Source organism: Carica papaya, chromosome 6, assembly GCF_054855325.1.
Source record: "Carica papaya isolate Zhongbai chromosome 6, ASM5485532v1, whole genome shotgun sequence".
In the NCBI taxonomy this organism is placed as follows: Eukaryota; Viridiplantae; Streptophyta; class Magnoliopsida; order Brassicales; family Caricaceae; genus Carica; species Carica papaya.
This window is the reverse complement of record NC_142314.1, coordinates 8,978,763-8,991,983: the sequence shown is the minus strand read 5'-3', so window position 1 is coordinate 8,991,983 and position 13,221 is coordinate 8,978,763.

Sequence of the window (13,221 nt, the reverse complement as noted above, 5' to 3'; positions counted from 1 at the left end):
TATAACTAAATAATACAAATAATTAATTATATATTATGTAAAAATATACATATATATGTGGTTGGGTCGAGGTCGGGTATTAAACTATTGAACCTAAATTTAAATCTGACATGATTCAAACCTCTATTTTCAATTAGTTGACTTAACTCAAATCCAAATTTTAAGTAAAAAATCATATCAAACGGGATAGATTAGGTCATTTTAATCTAATTACATGTTGAATTGTTTTCTTTAATTATGAGTGATAATTTGGGCAACATCTAAACAATGATGGTCCATGGAATGAGTTAATAAGTAATCTGTTTTAACTCAGTACATTAGAGGCAAGTAACAAGTAATTGAGTGAGATTAAAGAATGGTGAGGCAAGTATGGGGACAAAAACTACACCAATTACAAATATTTACTGGTGATGATAAATTCGATATCTACCCCATATTAATATTTGTTCTATTTTTTATATTTTTAAATTATTTTTATAATATTATGTATTTATATATATATTAAGTGTTAGAATTTAAATATTGTTTTTTTAAAAAATAAATTATTTTCTTCAATAATCATTATGGTAAATCATGAAAAATAAACACTTTGTAACCTACAAAGTTGGTTTGTCATCAATATATGTACATTCCATCAAAAGGATAAAAGAGATTCTTAATTATAATCAAATAACAATTAGACAAACTAATAGCACAACATAAAAATATAAAATAGCAACTTAGTAGTTCCAAAATCAATCACCAACAATTTATGTTGGCTTTATGTACCAAATAGGAGCTCTATAAAAACATGGTTGCAATAGTTCATTGAGGTAAGCATATAGCATTTTTAGGAACATCATAGTTCACCCATGTTAAACATAACCCTAAATCCTTTTTAATAATGATATATTAGCAAATGTAACTATGGAAAAACTTGAAGCCTCCTACTACTAGCAAAAAAGATAAAAAAGATTTGAGCATGCAGCTATGAAGCCCAAAGGAAAACCCTACAAACATCCAATAATTACTAACTTTCTCTAAAACTTTATCTTTAACAACTTATCTACTAAATTATTCTTCTCACAATTTACATGAAGAAAAGTAATGCCTTTTGATTCTTTAAGTTCTTCCTCCCATGAAATTGCTGCTCTTGAATCTCTCTTCACCTCCCATGCAAACATAATTTCGTAAGTATAAAGTACAATCATCATTAAAACTTCCTTTATTAGCAGTAATCCTATAAATATAATTCTATAATTCTATAAAAATAATAATAATAAACTAGACTTTTGCAATTTCAATGCCTCAACACTCCATCAATACCAACATTTTTCCAATCCAACATGTGGTTAACCATCCACATCAATTTCAAATGCCTAACACTGGCACCAACTGAAAGGCATCTCTTAGAGTCTTTTTTTTATGTTAAAAATAAAGACATTAAAGATTGATAAGTAAACATTATTCAAAGAGAGTTGAGCCAACAAATAAATACAGCTTATATTTAACTAGCTAGCCTAATTCTAAAAAGATGCACACATTTAGCAATTGAAATCTTTTTTATAAAAATATTGGGCTAACAATATTGGTTGTATCACCAAAGCAAAAAAAAAATCTCAAAAATGTATTTTCTATACGACCTTACTATAAAACCAGGTCAAGGAACGAACAAGTTCTCAATTAACTCGTGAGTAGCCCACTTTATTTTCCCCCACGAAAACAAGTATACCAGACCTTCTACGAGTAAAAGCAATTTATAAATGAATTATTTGCAATTTCCTCATATCTTCTCACAAAAAAAAAAAGACATGGATTATAAATATTTAATTTATTATGACACTTGTATGGTATAAATTATCATTAGTTTTCTCATTGTCAAATAAAATCAAGCATTTACTTCTTCTAGCACCTCTATAGACTAAATCCTAGCCTCCACCCTAGACTCAACAAAAACATTAGCATTGCGTTTTAATTGCTCCCATAACTCTTAACTAAATAAGAATTCATTTATCAAATGAATCCATATTAGTTTATCTTTACCATCTTTATTTTTTTAAAAAAAAACCCTCATGTATACTCTCATTTATTGATCCCTTACCTGAACCTTCCAAACAAAAAGATGTCTTCTAAACCTAATATCTTATATCTAAGATATCAATCCTATAATTTTAAAAATACAAATAAACCCCTCTTGATTTGCCATCAAATGAAATAACCTCGAAAAATTTCCTTTCAAACATATGAAATTGACCTAAATATCATTAAAAAACCTAATTCTTCTACCATTACCAACACAACAACATGGCTTAAATCCTTTTGTGATAGTTCTACCATCCATACTTACTACACATCCTTCTAACATAATCCATGTAATAATTTTATATTTAGCTGAAACTTATACTTTCATAATTTTTCTAAGCTAGTCATCTCTATCATTGGCATTATACATTGTTTATTTTCATGCCAAATGACCACTAACATGGCTAAGCGATATGATTTTTTACTTAATAAATGCACGTGTAGTCGCTACATAGACACCACGTAACATACACATGATGATATGAACATTAATTCTTTTAATTTTACAAATAAAAATTAGGCTAAAAGATCTTATAAAAATACAAATTTTCTTTTGGTTTTCTGTAAAAGCCCAAAAATAGAAAAATAAAATAACACTAAAATTTATTAATTAGCAGAAGTAGTTTAGAGTCTAGTGTTATATTCCTTGCACATTTTGCTTAAAATGCCTAATAGGGTTACGAGAATACCCTTAAAGAACATAAATAAAAAAAGAGCAATGAGGAGAACTAATGTAATCAACTTCTACTCGAAATTGGAGAAACAGGGAGGCAATCTTCTAGCTAGCTTTTTTACTATTCAGGATCCGGGTCTTGGTCATCCTGATATGAAATGACTAATAATAAAGAGGTGAGCTACACTAACTCAGTAAGAATACAACACCTTACCACTGATTCAGAAAATCAAAGATTTGTAGAAATCGTAGAATAACCAATTGAGCTCATTTTTTAATAAACTTGTTTAAGTGAAAACGTTAATTTTTTTAACTCACCTATAAGTTCCTAAATGTCATTTATGAAGATAAGAATCAGAATAATAAATTACCCTACACATTGTAGAAAGGTCAACAACAATTAACATTTATCATTTCAACTAGCCTACTGGTACAACGAGGGATCTATAGGGGTTCTTACTACACGTAGACTAAATATTCATTCTATTAATCAAACAATCATCCCCATATCTCGTCCGGTAATTGACGTCAAATATACAACTGCCTCAATACTTCGTCTGATATAAGTGTAATCAAACAAATCCCAACCCCTTCCATTATAAAACTTCTTAGCCTCATTCGACTAAGAGTAACGTCCACAGTAAGATTTACTCTATGCAATAATTCCTTACACTCTTTTCCAATGCACCCTGTAAGCCTTGTTTATTTGACCTAATTTATATATACATATGTTCTCTATTATCTATTATTTAGCCTTAAAAGGCACGTACATTTATATCACAAACATATGAGTGCATATTCTAAGATAGGTATATGAATTAAGGATGCATTATATCGATAGAAACATTTTATACACACAATAGAGTGACCAGATAACATACATTGAGAAACCTTATCACGTTAGTCATAGATTTAAAACGAATAAATTAAAGTAAGCAGAACAGTGAATAGATAAGCATAATAAACGACTAAAGAGTGTAAATACTCCAGTTAAAACTCAAAATATGTATAAACTAACCGGTTACTTGCTCCATTGGCCACCTATACTTAATTAATTAAAATACTACCAATAAACTAAAATTCCATTTACTATTAATTTAGCTTCAATTTAACCGTAAGAGGAAAAACGGGTGAGAAATTTTTACCCTGGGTCGATGTCCAATTCCTTGGATTTCACAACGATTCTCAGTAGTTTCCAGTTCCTTGGATTTCTTGGATTTTTCTGATAAAATCAAAAATTACTCAAAATAAACTGAAAATATGCAAAAAAAGACCAAAAGGGCAAAAAATCTCACCGGGGGTCAGTTTAGAGTTCCGACACGGTAGCGCCGTCATGCTCTGCTATCAGTTCCTCTTTCAACAGCAGCTCCTCCTCTCAGTCAGGCCGGTTTCGGTCGGTTCTGATTGAAAACCTATTCAATTTGTGGTTAGCCGATATTTGTCAGTGGAAAAATGAAGAAAACTAAGGACTTACCGGTGTTTTTGATCTCTGGCGCAACGACTCAGTTGGCTCTGCAACTCCTCCTTCGTAGCTCGTGGCTCTTTCAGTCACCCTACATCAGAAAACACGTTAGATGACCTAGGGTCGAGAAATGGAAGGAATAGGAAAGGATTTTGGGTTCATCGGAGCATTTTTCAGTTTCAGTTGCAGTGATTCAACTGAGCTCTACCTTCTGTTTATAGGTTTTCCTCGAGTTTTCCTGCATCAAGAAGTGTTTTAGGTAGCTTAGAATAGAAAAATAGGATGAACAAGAGAACATTGCGCTTACCAGTGTCGATTTGGGTCTCTAGCACAGCAGCAACGGTGGTTAGCTTCTCCTCCAGCCACCTTTCTTTTTCTTCTCTGGCGAACAGATTAGGATTTCGATGGAAGAGGAGTTTAAATACTCCATTCCTTTCTGGACCGTCCATCCAGGTCTGCATGGTGCGTCCTCAGCCGTCTGATCATGCCTAATAGGAAAATGGATCTAAGTCGTTCGATCAAAGGCATGTGGACAATTTGATCGCGTCTAATGGAAAAATAGATCTAGATTGTTCGTCTGCACGGGATGAACACAGGTCGTTGGATCGCTTGGTACATGGATTGCCCGTGTGGTTTCTTAAGTGGAACACGTGTTGGCGTGTCCATCACGCATCGCATGATGATTGGTCGTGCTGCTAACGTGGTTGTCCTACGTGGCTGTTTTTTCTCTTTTTACAATTTGGCCCCTACTTTTAACTTTTCTTTTCAAATGGGTCCTCTCTTTTTTCCAGTTTTGTCTCTTCCTTTTGAAATTGTTTTTAAAGATATCTAAAATGCATATATCTAAAAAAATTCTAAAAAAAATTAAAATTAAACACTATTATTATTATTATTATTAAAATTAATTTATATCATCCCGAGCCTAAATTTCGGGCTCAAGATGTTATAACTCTCTTCCCTTAAGAAAATTTAGTCCCTTAAATTGTTGCTCCCTAGTTAAAAAATTAAAGATATTGGGCCCTGAAGTCAGATTCCAACTCCTATATGGGCTCGTCCTGCAAGTGATTTTGCCATAATACTTTGATAAAAGGGATTTCTCTATTGTAAAGTACTCTACTATTTGGATCCAAAATACTAACCGATACCTCCTCATAAGATAAATCATCCTGAAGTGAAAGTGGTTTGTAGGAAAAAATATGCGAGGGGTCGGGGTTATACTTACGTAGTATCGATATATAAAAGACGTTATGGACTCTAAATAGTTCTGAAGGCAGTGCTAGTCTGTAGGCAGATATCCCAATTTTGTCCAAAATTTCAAATGGTCATATGAACTTGAGGTTAACCTTTTCTCTCTTTTCAAACCTAGTGATGTTTTTAAAGGGGGTGATCTTAAGGAACACTCGATTGTCTCTCTTAAATTTCAAGTCTCTTCTTCAGGTGTCCGCACTTTTCTATCTACTCTAGACCGTCTAAATATTTTTTCTGATCTTGACAATCTTCACTGTGGTCTCATCTACAAGGTCTGCATTAATCAATATTTTGTCGTACACCTCTTCCCAACAGATCAGTGACCTACAAGGTCGGTTATACAATGTCTCGTATGGAGTCATACCAATACTTGTCTGATAACTGTTATTATAGGCGAACTCTACCAATGGTATATGGTGATCCTAGTGCTCTCCAAAATCCAGAACACAAGCCCTGAACATATCTTTTAGTGTACGAATAGTTTGCTCTAATTGTCCATCTATCTGGGGGTGGAATATTATGTTAAGAGATAATTTCATCCTCATTGCTTATTGAAGACTTGTCCAGAATTGAGAGGTGAACCAAGGGTCCCTAGTTTGCTCTAATTATTCAAGGAATCTGTCATCCTGATGGCCAGAAAATGGGAGGACTTAGTGAGTCAGTCAACAATCACCCAAATCGCATCGTGTCCCGAACGTGCCTTAGACAATCCTGCTATAAAGTTCATGGTGATATGTTCTCATTTCTACTCCAGGATTAGTAACAGCTGAAGTAGCCCGCCTGAGCATAGATGTTATGCTTTGACCTGTTGGCATATAAGGCATTTGTAGACAAAATCAACAATTTTTTTTTTCACCCTGCTCTACCAGAATCAGGGCTGCATGCTTTAGTAAATCTTAGTACTTTCTAGATGCATGGTGAACTTTGAACTGTGAGCATCTGTTATGATATCTTTCTTCAACTCGTTATCACTAGGAACACACAACCTATCTTGGAACTTGAGTAACCCATCAGTAAATACTCAAAATTCTAAATTCTAACTTTGTTATGTGTCCTTTTTTAGAGCTGCTAGAGTGGGATTGGTCAGTTGAGTCTCCCTTATTCTCTATATTAACTTGGGTTGGACTGCTAAGTGGGCTAGACATATGGCCTTTTTTAAGTCTTAAAGTTGTATCTATTGTGTAACCTTTATTATCCTACACTCAGAGACTATTATATGAGCTAACATACCTGCATTCTTCTTATTGAGGGCGTCAGGTACCACATTACCCTTATTTGAGTGGTACAAGATTTTACAATCGTAATTCTCGAAGAGTTCTATCTAACGCCTTTGACGCATGTTGAGGTCTTTATGAGTTAATATATACTTTAGGCTCTTATAGTCTATATAGACTTCACATGTTTTCCCGTATAAGTAATGACTCCAGGTTTTTAAAGTATGGGTAATGGCCGCAAGCTCTAAGTCGTGGGTAGGGTAATTCTGTTAATAAGTTTTCAACTGCCTAGACCTATAAGGTATGACCTTCCCGTGCTATATCAAAATGCAACCGAGTCCTTGGTAGGATGCATCATTGTATACTGTATACCCACATATTCTATTCGGTAGAGATAAGACTGGTGCGGTAATCAGTCGTTCCTTAAATTCTGTAAAACTCTCTTCACATTCCTCATTCCACTCGAACTTAACATTTTTATTCGTAAGTCGTGTCAGAGGAGCAGCTATACTTGAAAATTCTTCTATAAACCTACGGTAATAACCTGTCATACCCTAAAAGCTTCGAACTTACTTGACTGAAGTCAACTACTTCTAATCCATCACTGCATCAATCTTGTCAAGATTCACTAACACTACATCTTTTGATATTATGTGTTATAGTAAGGAAGTCTGTTCAAGCTAAAACCCACACTGCTCAATTTCTCATATAATTTTTTTTCTCTAAGAACCTGTAAGACCTGAGTCAGATGCTGAGCATGTTCCTCTATGCTCTTATAGTAGACCAGGATATCATCAATGAATACTATGATAAACTAATCCAATAATGGTCTGAAGACCCTGTTTATCAAATTCATAAAAATTACAAGCACATTAGTCGAACCGAACGGCATGACCAGGAACTCATAGTGCCCATACAGAGTCCTGAAAGCCGTCTTAGGAATGTCTTCTGCTTTAATCTTTACCTGATGGTATTCCGAATGTAGGTCGATCTTAGAGAAAATTTAGACACCCTATAATTGATCGAAAAGATTATCAATCTTGGGGAGGGGATATTTATTCTTGATTATGATCATATTTAGTTCTTTATAGTCAATACACAACCTCAAAGACCCATCACTTTTTCTTGCAAATGTGATCTCGGCGCTCCAAGTGGATATATTATGTCAGATGAACCCATTATCCTGTAACTTGTTGATCTGTTTCCTCAATTCTTTCATCGCGATATGATTCATTTGGTATCGGGCAACCGAGATGGATTGGGTGTCAGGCTGAAGATCTATCACAAATTCAACTTCTCGATTTACTGGCAATCCTGATAGTTCATCAAAGAATATGTCCGAAAAATCTCGGTTAACATGAATATCTTAAATGCAAATCACTTTTTTATGTTTATTTAGCGTGAAAATAAATAGCTGAGTTAAAGGTATTTGATAAATAATGTAGTTACCACATGTGAACAATATCTAAAATTTTTATTAATTAGTGAAAAACTCTTTGTTAGGAATGTTGAATATAAACTTCTTATGAAAATAGTCCACAGTAGTGTGATACACTGCTAACCAGTTCATTCCTAAAATTACATCAAAGTCTCCCATGTCAAGTGTTATCAGATCTATGCTCAATTTCCTATCTGTTATTTCTATAATACAAGTTTGGTATATAACATTATCCAGTAATGTCCCAATCCCAGATGTAGACACAAACTAGAATCAAGACTTTCAAGTAACATATTTAAATTTTGAGTAAAGGCATGTGAGACAAAAGAATGCAAAGCATCGGTATCAATCAAAATATATGCAAAGTGGTTGTAGATAGTATACGTACCATATATCACATCTGGGTTTGCTTTAGTATCCTATTGGGTAAGTGTATACACTTTACCCTGGGCTACAGGTCTATTCTGATTCTGATTATGTGGACACTCTCTCGCGTAATACTGTGCAATCTCGTATATACGGCAGGTGTTATTGAGGCAATAGCAAGGTTGATCTCCATAATCTTTGCCACAGTATTAGCAAACCTTATCGCGTCCTATTACCGAGGCTTGGGAAAGAGCTTGAGTTACGAGTTTTAATCTCTTATTCTTCTGGTTCAGTGCAGTAGGTGCTGGCCTGCAATACGGTACCAAAGGCCTGGAGTTGCCTACTGCTAGAGAAAAAATACGGAGGTTTCTATTTATCAACTATGTCTTGGCCAAGACTAATGAATAAGTGCTAAGATCGAAAACATACAACTGTCATATGATCTCATGATGGAGACCCCACTCAAACTTTTTTACCCTTCTACCTTCGTCTGTCATGCTCTCAAGAGAATACCGGTCTAGCTCCAAGAATTTTTGAGCATATTCTGATACTGACAAATCTTCCTAGACCAGGTGTGCAAACTTCATCTCCTTAAGATGTCAGAGGTGTTCTGGAAGGTACTCAACATTAAAGGCTATCAGAAACTGTTCCCAAGTGACTGTAGTGGGTAGAGTAGACTGCTTCAGTTGCCACCAACGCCTTGCCTCACCTACGAACATATAAGTGGCAAAAACAACCTTATGTTCGGGAACTACTATAAGAGTCGTGAAAGTCTTCTGTCTCTACAAACTAGTATTAAGCTTCTTCAGAAGTGAATGCCCCTATAAAAGTAGATAAATTGAGTCTTTTGTACCTCTCAATATAGCCCAGGTTCATCATGGGCGGAGCTGGGTCCTATTAAAGGGGAACTAGATCATGTTGGGGAAGAACTAAGTGGCCTTGTGGTGACAGCTAATTATATGGTAGAGGCACTGGATTGTGCTATTGCACTAGGTCAGTAAGAATATCAACACTTTATCACTAATTGAAAAAATCAAAAGTTTCTAGAAATCGTAAAACAACCAATGGAGCTCATTTTTAAATAAACCTATTTAACTGAAAAGATTAAATTTCTTAACTCACATGTAAGTTCCTAAATTTTATTTACAAAAATAAGAATCAGAATAGTAATTTACCTTATGTATTCTAGAAGACCAACAACAATTAACTTTTATAATTTCAACTTGCATACCGGTGCCACCGGAGGTCCATAGTGGTCCCCACTATAAGTGGACCAAGTATTCATTCTATTAATCAAACGACCATCCTTATACCCCGTCTGTAATAGGCGCCAAACGTACAATTGCTTCAATACCCTATTCGATATGAGCGTAATCAAACAATTTCAAACCCCTTCTGGTATGGGATTTCTCAGCCCCATTCGACTGAAGATAGCATCCACAGTAAAATTTACCCTATGCACCAAAATCCAAAGGCACCTGGTAAGCCTTGTTTATTTGACCCAATTTATTTATGCATATGATCTCTATTATCTACTATTTAGCCCTAAGGGGCCCATACATTTATATCGCAAGCATATGAGTACACATTCTAAGATAGGTACATGAATTGCGTATGCATTATACCGATAGAATTGTGTTATACACATAATAGAGTGACCAGACAACATAAATTGAGAAACCTTACCATGTTAGCCATAGATTTAAAACGAATAAATTAAAGTAAGTAGAACAGTGAATAGATAAGCATAATAAACGACTGAAGGGTGTAAATACTACAATTAAAACTCAAAATAATTATAAACTTACCAGTTACTTGCTTTATTGGCCACCTGTTCTTAATTAATTAAAGGACTGCCAATTAACTAAAATTCTATTTATTATTAGTTTAGCTTTAATTTAACTATAATAAAGAAAAGGTGTGAGAGATTCTTACCATGAGTAAGTGGCTGAAATACCGCTTTTTTCACTACGCTTCTTAACGGTTCCCGATTTCTTGATTTCTTGAGTGTTTCTACTAAAATCAAAACTTATATCAAAATAACATGAAAATACACGAAAAACGGCCAAAAGGGCAAAAAATCTCACCGAAGGTTGGTTTAAGGTTCCGGTACGGCTACGCCACCATGCTCCACCATCAGTTCCTCCTTTTATGGCGACTCCTCTCAATCAAGCCAGTTTCAACCAGTTTCATATGAAAAAATGTTCAATTTGTGGTTAGTCGGTGTCTGTCGGTGGAAAAAGAAAAAAAATCGACGACTTACCGGTGTTTCTGTTTTTCGGCGCGGCAGCTCAGTCGAGCTCCGCCGCTCCTCCTTCGTGGCTCGTGGCTTTTTCGGTCACCCTGCACCGAAAAACATGTTAGATGGCCTAGAGTCGAGAAACGGAAGGAACAGGAAAGGATTTCGAGTTCATCAGAGTGTTTTTCGATTTTCAGTGCGGCGTTAACCGAGCTCTACCCTCCGTTTACGGCTTTTTCTCGAGTTTTCCTCAAGCTTAAAAATAAAAAAGTGGGACGAACATGAGAAACATTGCGCTTACCAACATTGATTTGCATCTCCGGTGCGGCAGCGACGATGGCTGGCTTCTCCTCTAGCTGCCCTTTTTCTTATTCTCTGATGAGCAGGTGTGTGGCTAGGGTTAGAGTTTCGGTGGAAGAGAAGTTTAAATACTCCCCTCTTTTTGATCTAGACTGTCCATCTAGGTTCATATGGTACATCACCAGCCGTTCGATCATGCCTAATAGGGGAACGGATCTAGGCCCTTCAATTGAAGGCGTGTGGACCGTTCGATCACACCTAACAGAAAAATAAATCTGAACCGTTCGTGCGCGTGGGAGTGAACACGAGTCATTGGATCGCTTGGTACGCGGATTGCTCACATGGCTTTCCGTGTGGAATGCATGCTAGCATGTCCACCACGCAGCACACGACACTGGTTGTGCTGCTGACGTGACTGTCTTACGTGGCCGTTTTTCCTCCTTTTGTAATTTAGCCTCTACTTTCAATTTTTCTTTTTAAATGAGTAATCCCTTATTTTCAGTTTGATCACTTCTTTTTGAAATTGTTTTTAAAAATATCCAAAATGCATATACAAAAAAAAATTAAAATTAAACATTTTTATTATTATTATTAAAATTAATTTATGTCATCCTAAGCCAAAATTTCGAACTCGAGATGTTATATTTTTTGCCTATATCAATACCATGCAAGTCGAGTTCACAAGAGGTGAAGAGATGGAGGATGTAGATACAAAGGTTCAAGTTCTTACGATGGTGGCTACGTCAATCTAGTCAATCAAAGAAGATCCCAAAGTGCTAGAAGTTGTAGGCCAATAAAGTTGTTATTTCATTGTTTCAAAGAGAGTGCAACAATATGATGGAGAGCTAAGAGACTCCATCTACTGGATTAGCCCATTAGGTCTTATGCACCAAGGCTTGTCGTCCTCATTCATTGATCAACTTAAATAAAGTGTTGCTTCAGGATATGGAGGAGGAGGAGGAGGAGAGACATTCATAAATCGCATTGATTATCAACTTTTTTGATCATGTTGAGCAAGACAAAAAAGATGGTTTAAGAATTTTGGTTGACATGATGTCTACATGGATGCCACATTTTACAACAATAAGCAATGTAGTCACCCTCATTTGCCCGTGTATATAATTTTAACAGTTTTTAAATGACTATTTGTTGTGAAGATTTATTTAGAGAATATTTAAAAGTGCGTTCTTAATATAAATTCAAAATTAGTGTGAATGTTTATTTTTCAAAAAAAAAAAAATTAGTGTGTATTTTAGCATTTAATTTATCTATCCAATTATAAGAAATTAAGGAATCATCCTATCAAAATCAAAATCACAATCACAGTCAATAAAAGAAATGAATTTCAAAGGGTCAAGTTACATTTACAGGTATAAGAGCCTCTCAAGATTCTGAAGGTACTTCTTCTTAAATAAGTGCCTCTCAAGATTCTAGGGTTACAAATTTCCTCCTCTCAAGTGTCTCTCAATATTCTGGGGAGCCGTGGCCTCTTTAGTTGTTCTTCTCGAGTTGCCGCATCTAATCACACTCCATTACCTAAAGTCATTCAATTTAATTATCCAATTAATCAAATAATTAAGCTATTAATTAATTAATTAATCAATTTTTAATTAGTGTAGCTGGTTAATTAGATTAAAGTGATGATCGTCATGACATGTGACTCCAAACACAAAGTACTACTAATAGGATTCTGCAATCCTCAACTCCCATTGCTCCACTCAAACCGGCAGGCCCTACATGTGTTGCTTTTAGGGAAGCATTAACAAATGAAAGCCAATTCAAAGTTTACCCTTAATTAAATAAATTTTGATTAATTAATCTAAATAATTATAATATACACGATCATATTCAATGTGATATCCCCTAATGATTCCATCTGTACTACATATTATATCTAATAATATGCGTATAAATTAATTTAAGACCAAATCATGTGATTACGCATATAGAATAATCACTATATTTAAATGAATGTTGAGACGAATATTATGTATATTTAATTATTATTTTTTTATAATACAATATAACGTATAAAAAAATTATATCGAACAATAAATAATTAAAATTGACTCTCAATATAAGAGTAGAAATAACTATTTAAGTTAAAGTATGTTATTGTGCATGTATTTTTGTTCTTATATTGTCAGAATTAAATAATTAAACTAAAAATTCTCACTTAATATTTATAGAATATTTGATTTCTGTCTGATTGTGGTGTAT